General features: G+C 39.7%; 1 protein-coding gene across 9 annotated transcripts in view; it reads left to right on the plus strand.

The window, feature by feature from the left end:
• mcf2la (mcf.2 cell line derived transforming sequence-like a) overlaps window positions 1-15,328 on the plus strand; it is a 207,371-nt gene that overhangs the window by 25,732 nt on the left and 166,311 nt on the right. The window lies entirely within an intron of this gene.

Below are 15,328 nucleotides of genomic sequence, written 5' to 3' on the forward strand. Positions count from 1 at the left end.
CGTCGGTGTGGGTGTAAACACGATCAGGGACAGATTCAAGTTGACTTTCGTTGCAGTGTTAATTTTGACAGCAAAATTTGAATTAGTTTTAGTCATAGTCTTTTGACTAAAATGTGATTTAGTTTTAGTCATAATTTAGTTATTAGGGTCCGACAGGCCCATTGCAAAAGCACTCCAAAGGAGTCCTTTTGCAATGGGCCAAAGGACCCTATTGAAACTGCTGTGTTTTATTATTAGGGTCCGCCAGGCCCATTGCAATGGGCCAAAGGACCCTATGAAACTGCTGTGTTTTTTAGGGTCCGCCAGGCCCATTGCAAAGGACTCCAAAGGAGTCCTTTGCAATGGGCCAAAGGACCCTATTGAAACTGTAAGGTTTTATTATTCTTTATTAGGGCCCGCATTGCAAAAGGACTTTGGACTTTGGAGTCCTTTGGCAATGGCCAAAGGACCTATTGAATTTGTAAAGTTGTATTCTTTATTTATTATTGTTTATTATTCCACACCTATGCGCTGTAATTTGACCCCCTTATCATGCTTCAAAACTTACCAAATTTGACACACACATTGGTTTGGCAAACCTTCTTAACATATTAAGCAACCAAATCCAGAAAAAAATCAAAATTGCACTCTAGCGCCCCCTAGAAAAAAAAACAAAACAGACTGCTTGTAACTTCCTTTAGCAATGTCGCAGAGACATGAAACAAAAACTTCTATGTAGGACTGACTTAGACCTACATTTCCAATTAGAAACTTCTATAGCAAAAATCAACAGGAAGTTGGCAAAAACCCCCTTCAAAACAAAATGTTCGCAAAAAATGCAATTTTTGCCTCTTTGAGCTGTAATTTGACCCCCTTTAAAATGCTTCAAAACTCACCAAACTTGGTACACACATCAAGACTGGCAAAAATTGCGATCTAATGAAAAAAAAAAGCCCAAAACTCAAAATTGCGCTATAGCGCAATTTTTTATAAAACACTGAAAAAAACTGCTCCTAGGAAGAAATAACAGACAAAACTGCTTGTAACTTTCGGTAAAAGTGTCGGACAGACATGAAACAAAATTGGCATCTAATAAAATGTCGGACAGACATGAAACAAAATTGGCATCTAATAAAAAACCAAAACCTGAAAATCAAAATTGCGCTCTAACGCCCCCTAAGAAAAAACCCAGACAAAACTGTTTGTAACTTCTGTTAGGAATGTCGTAGAGACATGAAACAAATACCTATATGTTGGTCTGACTTAGACCAGGGCTTGAGTCGCGGTGGCAGCAGCCAAAGGCGGACCCGACCAACGCTGCTTGCAGCTTTAATGTAAATTGTTTTAGTCTAGTTTTAGATATCATAGATATCATAAGATATCATAAGATTATAGTCGACGAAAACTACAGTAGATTTAGTCGACTAAAGGGTAATATGTAAACTTTCCATTCAATTTCTGAAAGTCAAAGCAAAACAGCGGAACAATCACCGATACAAGTCGTATTTTGATGAAAATCATGTCTCAAATTTAGTATTTCACGAGTAAGCCGTGTAATAAACGGGATATTGTCGAGTGAGTTGTATGTTGTGGAAAATGCTTACCTGTGTGTGGATTTCGGGGTGATTCGACTGTAATTGTCGCTTCAAGTTTCTCGTGTTTTTCCCAGTAATCCTCACGCTCTATTTCTTACACTGTCTTGTTATCTTTGACGTCAAATATAAAATTTCCCCATATGTCCTCTCTCCTCTTCCTCCCCGGCGTTGACATGTTGTCTTCTGCAGCGCAATCAGTCTCAAACGCAAACTACGTTTACATAACTTCCTTACCACGTCGCTCTGATTGGTTCTCTTCCCAACTCCTCTTCCTAACGAAATGAGTTCCGATTGGATCTCGTTTCTGGCAGACATTTTCGTCTCGTTTTGATTCGTTGACGAATATGTCAATACACTTCGTCATCGTCTTAGTCCACGCAAATTATTTTTTATTTAGTTATTGTCTCGTTTTAGTCAGGAAAAAAAAGGTTGTTGACGATAACTATGACGAAAATCTTTCGTCAACGAAATTAACACTGCTTATGTGGAGTGTGCATCGATTAGCACGGCATGCTAATCGATGCTAACATGCTATTTAGGCTAGCTGTATGTACATATTGCATCATTTTGCTTCATTTGTAGCTATATTTGCATCCAGCCTTTCCCTCCACCCACATTTAATGCCAAACAAACACATACCAATCGACTGATTCAAGTACACCAGTGTCAAAAGATGCGAATGTCCCTCGTTTGTTCTGCACATTTTATCAATGATAGCGATGCTACGACAGAGATGTGTGGATATCCTGCAACGCTCAAAGCAGATGCATTTCCAACGATAAAGTCAACAAAATCACAAAGGTGAGTTTTGTTGACGTTATTGACTTATGTGCTAATCAGACATATTTGGTCACGGCATGACTGCCAGCTAATCGATGCTAACATGCTATTTAAGTTAGCTGTATGTACATTTGTAGCTATATTTGCATCCAGCCTTTCCCTCAACCCACATTTAATGCCAAACAAACACTTACCAATCAACAGATTTAAGTTGCTCCAGTGGTCTAAAGATGCAATCGTTGGTTAGAAGGCGATCGCCGAATATGTCCTCGTTGGCTCAATAGCTTCAGTTTTTTTTCAATTTCGTTTTCGCTATCTGCCTCCACACTCCAACCATCCGTTTCAATACATGCGTAATCTGTTGAATCGCTTAAGCCGCTGATATCCGAGTCTGAATCCGAGCTAATGTCGCTATATCTTTCTGTTCTATCGAAGTGACGTCACAGGAAAATGGGGGGGTGGATACACAGATAGCGAAAATCAGACACTTTAAAGCCTTTTCGGGATATTCCTTGATGGGTAAAACTTTGAAAAATAAAACAAGCCACTGGGAACTGATTTTATTGGTTTTAATCCTTTAAGGGTTTTGGTCTTAAATGATCTCAGTAAGATATTACAGCTTGTAGGTGAGATTTTTTTTTTTTACCTATATTGAGTAAAACATGTTTGGAACTCGAATATCAACTGTTGCAAAGCTGTGTCATCAACACTCAAGTGTAAATGTCATGTCTTTGTGATCGTGTTTTATTTTGTTATGTTCTGTTACTTCAAGACTCCATTAGTTCCTGTTTTTTCACCCCCTTGTTTTGTCACCATGACGACCTATTAGTTTCACCTGTCTCAAGTGTTGGATTCAAGCACCTGTTTCAATCATGTCATCATTATTTAAGCCTGGTTTTTCAGTTGGTCATTCTGGTGTCATCACTCTGTTTATGACCACTCTGTTTCATGCCTGTTTCATGTCATAGTCCATGCTGCCCTGCTCACGTCACCGCAAGTACGTTTTTGTTTATTAATGCTTTGAAAAATAAAATAAGCCACTGGGAACTGATTTTTATTGGATTTAACCATTCTGAAATTGTGGTAGTGTTCCCTTTTGAGGTCTGTAGAACGTTCTTATTGGAAGTCCATCCTGACGTAAACTTGTTTTGTAACGTACTCCTCACTGCTCTGTTATTTCTAAAATGACATAATTGTCTTTTGTGGTTATTAAAGTGTCAATTGTGACACGTGTCATTTTACAGCCTGGGAGAAGGAACAGCTGGCTATGAAGGAGGACAACATCCTGGTTTATTAAAAAACAAAACAAACAAAAAAAAAAACCCACCACATATGCACAATTGTGTGTTGGAGATGTGTGCATGTATTTCAACTGTTGGAATTGTAAGTTTATTTTTGGACTGTGAATGCCTGTCAGGGCTACGGTGATCCATTTCTTTTGGTCTTAATTTAGAGCCAGCATGTGTATTTTTAGTACGAGCTCTTGTAGAAAATGCTTTGTCACCTACAGCAGGCAGCTGCCGTCTTTTCACCCACTTGCTGAAATATTTGAATAGATTTCTAGTAGGCTTCACCGGTGCAAGAGGGGTTAGTGCATCTGCCTCACAATACGAAGGTCCTGGGTTCAATCCCGGGCTCGGGATCTTTCTGTGTGGAGTTTGCATGTTCTCCCCGTGACTGCGTGGGTTCCCTCCGGGTACTCCGGCTTCCTCCCACCTCCAAAGACATGCACCTGGGGATAGGTTGATTGGCAACACTAAATTGGCCCTAGTGTGTGAATGTGAGTGTGAATGTTGTCTGTCTATCTGTGTTGGCCCTGCGATGAGGGGGCGACTTGTCCAGGGCGTACACTGCCTTCCGCCCGATTGTAGCTGAGATAGGCACCAGCGACCCCAAAGGGAATAAGCGGTAGGAAATGGATGGATGGATTTCTAGAAGTTCTGCATCAAATCAAGTGAATAAGCTGTTAAAGGGGACTTAAGATGCAAAACTAACTTTTCTTACTTATTGGTACCTGCTTTTGTGTATATGGGATCTGCATATAATTCCCGAAAATGTGAAATCAAACCATGGTGGCATTGCAGAGATATTTATACTATTTTTTTTTTTTTTTTCCATACTTCCTCCAAACGAGCTTTTGGGCATTTTCCCACTTTGTGACTTTTTCCTTAGAGTCATGTCAGTAGATGTCTCCATATATGGTAGATATTTTTTTTTTTTCTTCTTTTTTATTAAATCAACATAAAAATACACAAGATACACTTTCCATGAGTGCATCAACCCCCCCAAGAAAACCCCTCCCTCCCCCATTCACACTCATCCACACCCACTCACACAAAAAAGGGTTGTTTCATTCTGCTACCAAAATTCTGGTTCCCACAACATATACAACACAGTCTGCAAGGGACACAGTCCCTGAAACACACATGATTGTGTGTGTTGCCGGTCCACTAACACTATCATTAATTACTATTTTTAATATAATTGTTTTATATGATTTTACTTTCTTTTTTATCCAAGAAAATGTCGTTTTTTTTCCTTTTTTTAAAAAATCTCATTTTATTTTATTAAAAAAAAAAAAAAATTTTTTTTAAATAACCTTATCTTCACCAGACCAGGTTGTTAATGAAATTGGACTTGTCTAAAAAGTTTGTTTTCATTAATTACTATTTTTAATATAATTGTTTTATATGGTTTTACTTTCTTTTTTATCCACGAAAATGACATTTTTTTCCTTTTTTTTAATCTCATTTTATTTTGTTAAAAAAAAAAATACTATTTTTTTTAAACAACCTTATTTTCACCAGACCAGGTTGTTAATGAAATTAGACTTGTCTAAAAGGTTTTTAAAACCAGGTCCAGTCCAGACAATGTCCAAGTTGAGCTCAGCAACACACACCCTCATCCATGTACAACAACAAAAAGTAGGGAAAAAACAGATTGCATATAAGTTATGAACAAAATTACATTTTCATAAAAAGCATTTGTGTATAGTCCATATTATGTCCAAGTCAGACTCAACACACACCTTCATTTTGTACACTCCAAAATAGGGAACACAACAACAGATAGCATATATGTTGCTGTTGTTGCATATCTATAAACGTTATTACATTTTCATAATAAGCCTTTAAGGATTTCCCATCTTTTTTCATGTTTTTTGGCATCATTATCGTTGTCAATCATGTATCTTTCTAAAGTTAAAAAATACTGAATAAATGTCAGTAGATGTCTCCATATATGGTAGATATTTATCCAAAGAGCTCTGCACAAGTCCGCCACCATTGCAGTCATTCAGTTGCTTTATTTTCCTCTATCCTCTTATTGTGGGGCGACTTGCTCATATATGAACATTCCTCCTCCGCTGTTACCATTTCTAATACAAAGTAGCAAATAGTTTTAACTAGGGACGTTCGATAATATCGGACTGATGATATTATCGGCTGATAAATGCTTTAAAGGCCTACTGAAATGAGATTTTCTTGTTTAAAAGGGGATAGCAGGTCGGTTCTATGTGTCATATTTGATCATTTTGCTGAAAGGATTTAGTAGAGAACATCCACGATAAAGTTCGCAACTTTTGGTCGCTAATAAAAAAGCCTTGCCTGTACCGGAAGTAACAGACGATGTGCGCGTGACGGCACAGGTTGTAGGGCTCCTCACATTGTTTATAATCATAGCCACCAGCAGCAGGAGCGATTCTGACCAAGGAAGCGACGATTTCCCCATTAATTTTAGCGAGGATGAAAGATTCTTGGATGAGGAAAGATAGAGTGAAGCACTAGGAAAAAAAAAAAAAAAGGTGACAGCAGTGGGAGCGATTCAGATGTTATTAGACACATTTACTAAGATAATTCTGGAAAATCCCTTATCTGCTTATTGTGTTAATAGTTTTTTAGTGAGATTATAAAGTCATACCTGAAAGTCGGAGGGCTGCGGTGACCGCTGGTATCTCTGAGAGGAGCCAAGATCAAAGCTGCCTTTTTGACTGCTGCTGCAGGAGGACGCTAACTCCGCATAAGTCCGTTTTCCGTTTTCTACCGCTTATTCCCTTTCGGGGTCGCGGGGGGCGCTGGCGCCTATCTCAGCTACAATCGGGCGGAAGGCAGGGTACACCCTGGACAAGTTGCCACCTCATCGCAGGGCCAACACAGATAGACAGACAACATTCACACTCACATTCACACACTAGGGCCAATTTAGTGTTGCCAATCAACCTATCCCCAGGTGCATGTCTTTGGAAGTGGGAGGAAGCCGGAGTACCCGGAGGGAACCCACGCTGTCACGGGGAGAACATGCAAACTCCACACAGAAAGATCCCGAGCCTGGATTTGAACCCAGGACTGCAGGAACTTCGTATTGTGAGGCAGACGCACTAACCCCTCTGCCACCGTGAAGCCCACTCCGCATAAGTCTCCTGTAATAAAAATTTACCAAATTTTCTCATCCAAAAACTTGCTGGTTGACATGTGGTAGAGAAACATGTTCGCTAAAGCTTCACAACAAACACCAGCTGTGTTTCAGTTGCTAAAGGCAGCTGCAATCCACCGCTTTCCACCAACAGCATTCTTCTTTATAGTCTCCATTATTAATTGAACAAATTGCAAAAGATTCAGCAACACAGATGTCCAAAATACTGTGTAATTATGCGATGAAAAGAGACGACTTTTAGCCGCAAGTGGTGCTGGCTAATATGTCCCCTCCAACCAATAACGTCACAAACACGCATCATCATACGCGTCATCATTCCGCGACGTTTTCAACAAGAAACTGCGGGAAATTTAAAATTGCAATTTAGTAAACTAAAGCGGCCGTATTGGCATGTGTTGCAATGTTAATATTTCATCATTGATATATAAACTATCAGACTGCGTGGTCTGTAGTAGTGGGTTTCAGTAGGCCTTTAACATGTAATATTGGAAATCAATCGATCGATTGATTTAATATCGGATATTATCAGTATCGGTTTCAAAATTAATGGTATCTGTTTCAAAAAGTAAAATGTATTACTTTTTAAAACGCTGCTGTGTACACGGACATAGGGAGAAGTACAGAGCGCCAATGAACCTTAAAGGCACTGTCTTTGCGTGCCAGCCTAATCACATCTACGGCTTTTTACACACATGTGAATGCAACGCATACTTGGTCAACAGCCATACAGGTTAAACTGAGGGTGGTCGTATAAACAACTTTAACACTGTTACACATATGCGCCACACTTTGAACCCACACCAAACAAGAATGACAAACACATTTCTGGAGAACATCTGCACCGTAACACAACATAAACACAACAGAACCCCCCACATAAACCCCGCTCCCCCCAACGCCGCCCATCTCAACCTCCTCAAGCTCTCTCAAGGAGATCATTTCCCAAATTCCAAGCTGCTGTTTTGAGGCATGTTAAAAAAAAAAAAATGCACTTTGACTTCCATAATAAATATGGCACTGCAATGTAGGCATTTTTTCCATAACTTGAGTCGATTTTGGAAAACCTTGTTACATGGTTTAATGCATCAAGCGGGGCATCCATACATCCATTTACTACCGCTTGTCCCTTTTGTTTGTTTACAATCATAGCCTCCAGCAGAAAGAGCTATTCGGACCGAGAAAGCGACAATTTCCCTATTAATTTGAGCGAGGATGAAAGATTTGTGGATGAGGAAAGTTAGTGAGGCACTAAAAAATAAAAAAGCGACGGCTCCGGGCGGTGGCAGTGGTAGCGTTTCACTTGTAATTAGACACATTTACTTGGATAATTCTGGAAAATGCCTTATCTGCTTATTTTGTTAATAGTGTTTTAGTGAGATTATAAAGTCTGATGGCTGCGGTGAACGCCAGTGTCTCAGAGAGAAGCCAATGGAGGAGCCAAGATCACAGATGCCTTTTTGACAGCTGCAGGAGGAGGTCCCATAATCCGCTGAAGTCTCCGGTAAGAGCTGACTGAATATCACAATTTTCCCATCCAAAAACCTGCTGGTTGACGTAGAGAAACATGTTCGCTTGACTGCTCTGTGTTAAAGCTTCACAACAAAGAAACACCGGCTGTGTTTCTGTGCTAAAGGCAGCTGCAATCCACCGCTTTCCACCAACAGCATTCTTATTTATAGTCTCCATTATTAATTGAACAAATTGCAAAAGATTCAGCAACACAGATGTCCAAAATACTGTGTAATTATGCGATGAAAAGAGACGACTTTTAGCCATGTGTGGTGCTGGGCTAATATGTCCGCTACAACCCGAGACGTCACGTGCACGTGTCATCATAAGCGTCATCATTCCGCGACATTTTCAACAAGAAACTCCGCGGGAAATTGAAAATTGTAATTTAGTAAACTAAAGCGGCCGTATTGGCATGTGTTGCAATGTTAATATTTCATCATTGATATATAAACTATCAGACTGCATGGTCGGTAGTAGTGGGTTTCAGTAGGCCTTTACGTTGATTGCTTCGGTGTAGAAATCTTTATAATTGAATCACCTGTTTATTTTTCAACAAATTTTTGGTTATTTTTATATATTTTTTTCCAAATAGTTCAAGAAAGACCACTACAAATGAGCAATATTTTACACTGCTATACAATTTAATAAATCAGAAACTGATGACATAGTGCTGTATTTTACTTCATCTCTTTTTTTCAACCAAAAATGCTCTGATTAGGGGGTACTTGAATTAAAAAAAATGTTCACAGGGGGTACATCACTGAAAAAAGGTTGAGAACCACTGTTTTACAGTATATGTATTTGCTACAGTGAGTGGTTTTAAAGTCAATTACTCTTAATTCTTGTGCACTTGCTGAGCGATTTTGGAACAAACAAAAAAGTCACTTGACTAGATTCAAGTGCTGCATAAGAATTTTAGCTTGCGGTATCTATTTGGGACAAACACTTGTTGATCACCTGCTCTTCACTTCCTGTGGTAGTCCCCTGCATGCATTGTGATGTCCTGTGTGTGTGTGTGTGTGTGTGTGTGTGTGTGTGTGTGTGTTTGTTTTGGGTGGGGGACTTCCTCTTTCAGGAAAAATCACAAGATTTATCATACCGTTCCCCATTATTTAATATGCTTCTTGTCATGTCCATCTTACTCTGATGCAATGGAACTGTGCTCACCACAAATCCTAATGGCCCCGCCATTTGTTTGTTATCCATGAAACAGGAAGTAGGAAGTGGTGCATGCTTCACTTGTGACAGTTAGGTTTCGGCCAAGGTTTGCTTAATGTTGCACAATATGTTACAAAGTACTGTACATTAAAAAAATATATATATACTTTGCAATTGACTGGTACATTTGCACATGAGCCCCACTGCAACGTGGTTGTGGGTTTGAATCAGGTTTCCTGATGGTTCAAAAGCATACAATACAGTATGATTCTAAACCCGGGGTCGGCAACCCGCGGCTCTTTGATCACTCTACCACTACCACCCCCCGACCCCTCCGTGCATAGGTTGTGGTGGCCGGGGTTGGGGGGATGGGGTTTGGTGGTAGCGGGGGTGTATAATGTAGCCCGGAAGAGTTAGGGATGCATGGGATTCTGGGTATTTGTTCTGTGTTTGTCATTTTTGTTTGGTGTGGGTTTACAGTGTGGCGCATATTAGTATCAATCAATCAATCAATCAATCAATGTTTGTTTAAATAGCCCTAAATCACAAATGTCTCATAGGACTGTACAAACCACTACGACTACGACATCCTCGGAAGAACCCACATAAGGGCAAGGAAAACTCACACCCAGTGGGACGCCAGTGACAATGATAACTATGAGAACCTTGGAGACGACCTCAAATGTGGGCAAACCACCCCCCCACCCCCTTCTAGGGGACCGAAAGCAATGGATGTTGAGCGGTCCTATCATGATACTGTGAAAGTTCAATCCATAGTGGCTCCAACACAGCCGCGAGAGTTCAGTTCAAAGCGGATCCAAGACAGCAGCGATAGTCCCGTCCACAGGAAACCATCCCAAGCAGAGTCGGATCAGCATCGTGGGGATGTCCCCAACAGATACACAGGCGAGCGGTGCCCCCTGGGTCCCGACGAGCGGTCCATCCTGGGTCCCGACTCTGGACAGCCAGTACTTCATCCATGGCCATCGGACCAGACCCCCTCCACAAGGGAGGGGGGGACAGAGGAGAAAAAGAAAAGAAGCGGCAGATCAACTGGTCTAAAAAGGAGGTCTATTTAAAGGCTAGAGTATACAAATGAGTTTTAAGGTGAGACTTAAATGCTTCTAATGAGGTAGCATCTCGAACTGTTACTGGGACGGCATTCCAGAGTCCTGGAGCCCAAACGGAAAACGCTCTATAGCCCGCAGACTTTTTTGGGGCTTTAGGAATCACTAATAAGCCGGAGTCTTTTGAACGCAGATTTCTTGCCGGGACATATGGTACAATACAATCCGCAAGATAGGATGGAGCTAGACCGTGTAGTATTTTATACGTAAGTAGTAAATCCTTAAAGTCACATCTTAAGTGCACAGGAAGCCAGTGCAGGTGAGCCAGTATAAGCGTAATATGATCGAACTTTCTTGTTCTTGTCAAAAGTCTAGCAGCCGCATTTTGTACCAACTGTAATCGTTTAATGCTAGACATGGGGAGATCTGAAAATAATACTTTACAGTAAGAGTGTTAAAGTTGTTTAAACATGCACCCTCAGTGTGACCTGTATGGCTGTTGAACAAGTATGCCTTGCAGTCGCTTACGTGTGTCTGCAGAAGCCTCATACAACATGTGAATGGGTTGGGAAGATGTTTGTTATGGTTGTAGAGGGTGTTAAACGCATTGCCAACATAGCACGCCCTTATTATTGTTGTTTGGGTGAAAATCAGCACACATATGAGAGAATAGTTGGCATATGTGATGTCAAGCGGCATTCAAATAAAACTTGTGGGCCGCATTAATATAACATTTTTATTTTAAGGTGCAGGCCGCGTGTCTGAGACCCCTGGTTTATACATAGCACAAAGCAAAAAAAAAAACTTTGTCCGCTGTTATTTCATTTTAAATTTCAAAAGAGTTTTGTGGCTCCCATTGTTTTCTTTATTTTGTGAAACGGGTCAAAATGGCTCTTTGAGTGGTAAAGGTTGCTGATCCCTGGTCTAAATAGACCATGGTTGTGAATACAGCTGCTCGGTTCTGGCAAAAATGTGAATCACAAGGTTTTTTTTGCCTAGAATTGAGATCGGGACGGTCATGTTCATATTTTTTTCTTCACAAAACATTTATTAAACTGATTAACTTAAAAAAAAAAAATGAAATTCAAATGGTCATTCAAGTAGAGCGAGCAATAGGAACTTTTCTTATTGCTATTGTTTCTGTTCAGCATAACAAAATAAAATAAACGTAACCTACTGAAGTTTTTGCGGTTGTTCATGTCTGGTTTGCTTTGTACGGTTTTATACTGTACTTTGTGGTGGCATTCAAAGGGAACCTATTTTCCAAAACCAACTTATCTTACACGTTGGTACCTTTTTTTGTGTATTTGGATCTGCATAAGTCCCGAAAATTTGAAATCAAACCATGCAGGCTCGGCAAATATATACATAAACAATATAGCCTTCGTTCATACACTGCAAAAAGTTCAAAAACAAGAAGAAAAAAAAACTAAGCAAAATTATCTGCCAATAGAAAAATAAAATTTGGCTTGTCAAGCCTTTCCAAAACAAGTAAAATTAGCTAACCTCAGTGAACCCAAAAATACCTTAAAATAAGTATATTCTCGCTAATAACAAGTGCACTTTTCTTGGTAGAAAAAAAATACCTTTTTGCTCAATATGTTGAAAAATATTCTTAAATTAAGTAAATGCTAGTGCCATTATCTTAACATAATGATATGCGCTCGGCGTCATGATTTTTTTTTCAAGCTTAAAGTAAGAAATTATTACTTTTAAAAAGTAGTTTTATTGTCGTAACCGGGGCTGTGGTGTGGTTTGTTTTCCTGGAAGGCAAAGGAAGGTGACGGGACATGGCGTGAAGGTAAAGACATCTATTACTATAAAAAAAAAAGTGCAAACACAAGGCGGAGAACAAACTTGGTTAAGAAAACAAAAACTAGCACAAAGGTAGAACGATGGGCATAGAAACAAAAGACACTGACTGTGGCATTAATAAACAAAAACTTACTTGCGGTGACGTGAGCAGGGCAGCATGAACTATGACATGAAACAGAGTGGTCATAAACAGGGTGATTACGCTAGAACGACCAACTGAAAAACCAGGCTTAAATAATAATGACATGATTGAAACAGGTGCTTGAATCCAACACTTGAGACCGGTGAAACTAATGGGTCGCCATGGTGACAAAACAAGGGGGCGAAAAAACAGGAACTAATGGAGTCTTGAAGTAACAGAACATAACAAAATAAAACACGATCACAAGACATGACATTTACACTTGTGAGTGTTGATAACACAGCTTTGCAACAGTTGATATTCTAGTTTCAAACATGTTTTACTCAATATAGGTAAAAAAAAATCTCACCTACAAGCTGTAATATCTTACTGAGATCATTTAAGACCAAAACCCTTAAGGGTTAAAACCAATCAAAATCAGTTCCCAGTGGCTTATTTTATTTTTCAAAGTTTTTTTTCAAAATTTTACCCATCATGAAATATCCTGAAAAAAGGCTTTAAAGTGCCTAAATTTTCGCTAACTGTAAATCCACCGTCCATTTTCCTGTGACGTCACATAGTGACGCCAATACAAAGAAACGTGGCGGAGAGCGCAGCAAGATATAGCAACATTAGCTCGGATTCAGACTCAGATTTCAGCGGCTTAAGCGATTCAACAGATTACGCATGTATTGAAACGGATGGTTGGAGTGTGGAGGCAGATAGCGAAAACGAAATTGAAGAAGAAACTGAAGCTATTGAGCGAATAGCTATTGACGCTATTCTGTGATCGCCTTCTAACCAACGATTGCATCTTTTGACCACTGGATCAACTTAAATCCGTCGATTGGTAAGTGTTTGTTTGGCATTAAATGTGGGTGGAGGGAAAGGCTGGATGCAAATATAGCTACAAATGTACATACAGCTAGCCTAAATAGCATGTTAGCATCGATTAGCTGGCAGTCATGCCGCGACCAAATATGTCTGATTAGCACATAAGTCAATAACATCAACAAAACTCACCTTTGTGATTTCATTGACTTTATCGTTGGAAATGCATCTGCTTTGAGTGTCGCAGGATATCCACACATCTCTGTCGTAGTATCGCTATCGTCGGTAAAATGTGCAGAACAAACGAGGGACTTTCGCATATTTTGACACTGGTGTACTTGAATCCGTCGATTGGTATGTGTTTGTTTGGCATTAAATGTGGGTGGAGGGAAAGGATGCAAATATAGCTACAAATGAGGCATAACGATGCAATAAGTTCATACAGCTAGCCTAAATAGCATGTTAGCATCGATTAGCATGCCGTGCTAATCAACTTGAATCCATCCCTGATCGTGTTGTTACACCCTCCGACGAGGCATGATGTCTCCAAGGTACGGAAAACAGTCGAAAAAACGGAAACTAACAGAGCTGATTTGACTTATGTGTGTAATGTGTTTGAGAAAATGGTGGATTGCTTCCCATTGTGTGTCACGGGTGAAAGGTCATTGCGAACAATTGAAAGGCGTTTAAATCGCCAAATTCACCCTTTTAGAGTTCGGAAATCGGTTAAAAAAACATATGGTCTTTATTCTGCAACATCAAGGTATATATTGACGCTGGTGATAATGTTGCCCTTTAAAACAAGTAAAACACTTTAACATAAAATCTGCTTAGTGAGAAGAATTATCTTATCAGACAGAAAATAAGCAATTCTCACCCTTACTTGGGATATTTAATCTTACTTAGATTTCAGTTTTTGCAGTGTACTTCCTCCAATTTGTGATGTTTTCCCCACATGTGACTTCAGCGGATATCTTCATACATGGCAGGGATTTAAGTCCGCCATTGTAGACCTACGTTGTAGTCAATAAGTTCCCTATTTACCACCTCTACTTACAATGCACTTCAGACTCGTTTGGCTTGAATCCAAAATGACTCTGCAACACCGAATGACAATCTTTTGAATTGTTAAGGTGATTCTCGCCATTACCATTAGGGAGCATTATCATTGACATTTTTACCAATAAAATAAACATGAATTGTTTTCTAAAAATGTATCTGGTATTCGTAAAGGATTTTGTCACATGCAAGTTAAAATGACTTGCAATTTAAATACTTCAATAATGTAAAATACAACATATTGTCACGATTATCACAGCAAAAACAAAATGATTACCATCCAGGGCAAATACTCGAGAAAGCGGTCAAGCGAACATGTTTCTCTACGTCAACCAGCAAGTTTTTGGATGGGAAAATTGTGATATTAAGTCAGCTCTTACCAGAGACTTTAGTGGATTATGGGACCTCCTCCTGCAGCTGTCAAAAAGGCAGCTGTGATCTTGGCTCCTCAGCTTTTTTCTGAGACACTGGTGTTCACCGCAGCCATCCGACTTTCAGGTATGACTTTAGAATCTCACTAAAACACTATTAAAACAATAAGCAGATGAGGGATTTTCCAGAATTATCCTAGTAAATGTGTCTAATTACATCTGAAACGTAGCCTGCCACCGCCTGGGGCCGTACCTTTTTCTTTTCTTTTTAGTGCCTCACTCTAACTTTCCTCATCCACAAATCTTTCATCCTCGCTCAAATTAATGGGGAAATTGTCGCTTTCTCGGTCCGAATAACTCTTGCTGCTTGAGGCTATGATTATAAACAATGTGAGGATGTGAGGACCCTACAACCCGTGACATCACGCGCACATCATCTGCTACTTCCGGTAAAGGCAAGGCTTTTTTGTTAGCGACCAAAAGTTGCGAACTTTATCGTTGATGTTCTCTACTAAATCCTTTCAGCAAAAATATGGCAATATCGCGAAATGATCAAGTATGACACGAAAAATGGACCTGCTATCCCCATTTGAATAGGAAAATCTAATT

The sequence above is a fragment of the Nerophis ophidion genome, linkage group LG27, assembly GCF_033978795.1.
Source record: "Nerophis ophidion isolate RoL-2023_Sa linkage group LG27, RoL_Noph_v1.0, whole genome shotgun sequence".
Lineage (NCBI taxonomy): Eukaryota > Metazoa > Chordata > Actinopteri > Syngnathiformes > Syngnathidae > Nerophis > Nerophis ophidion.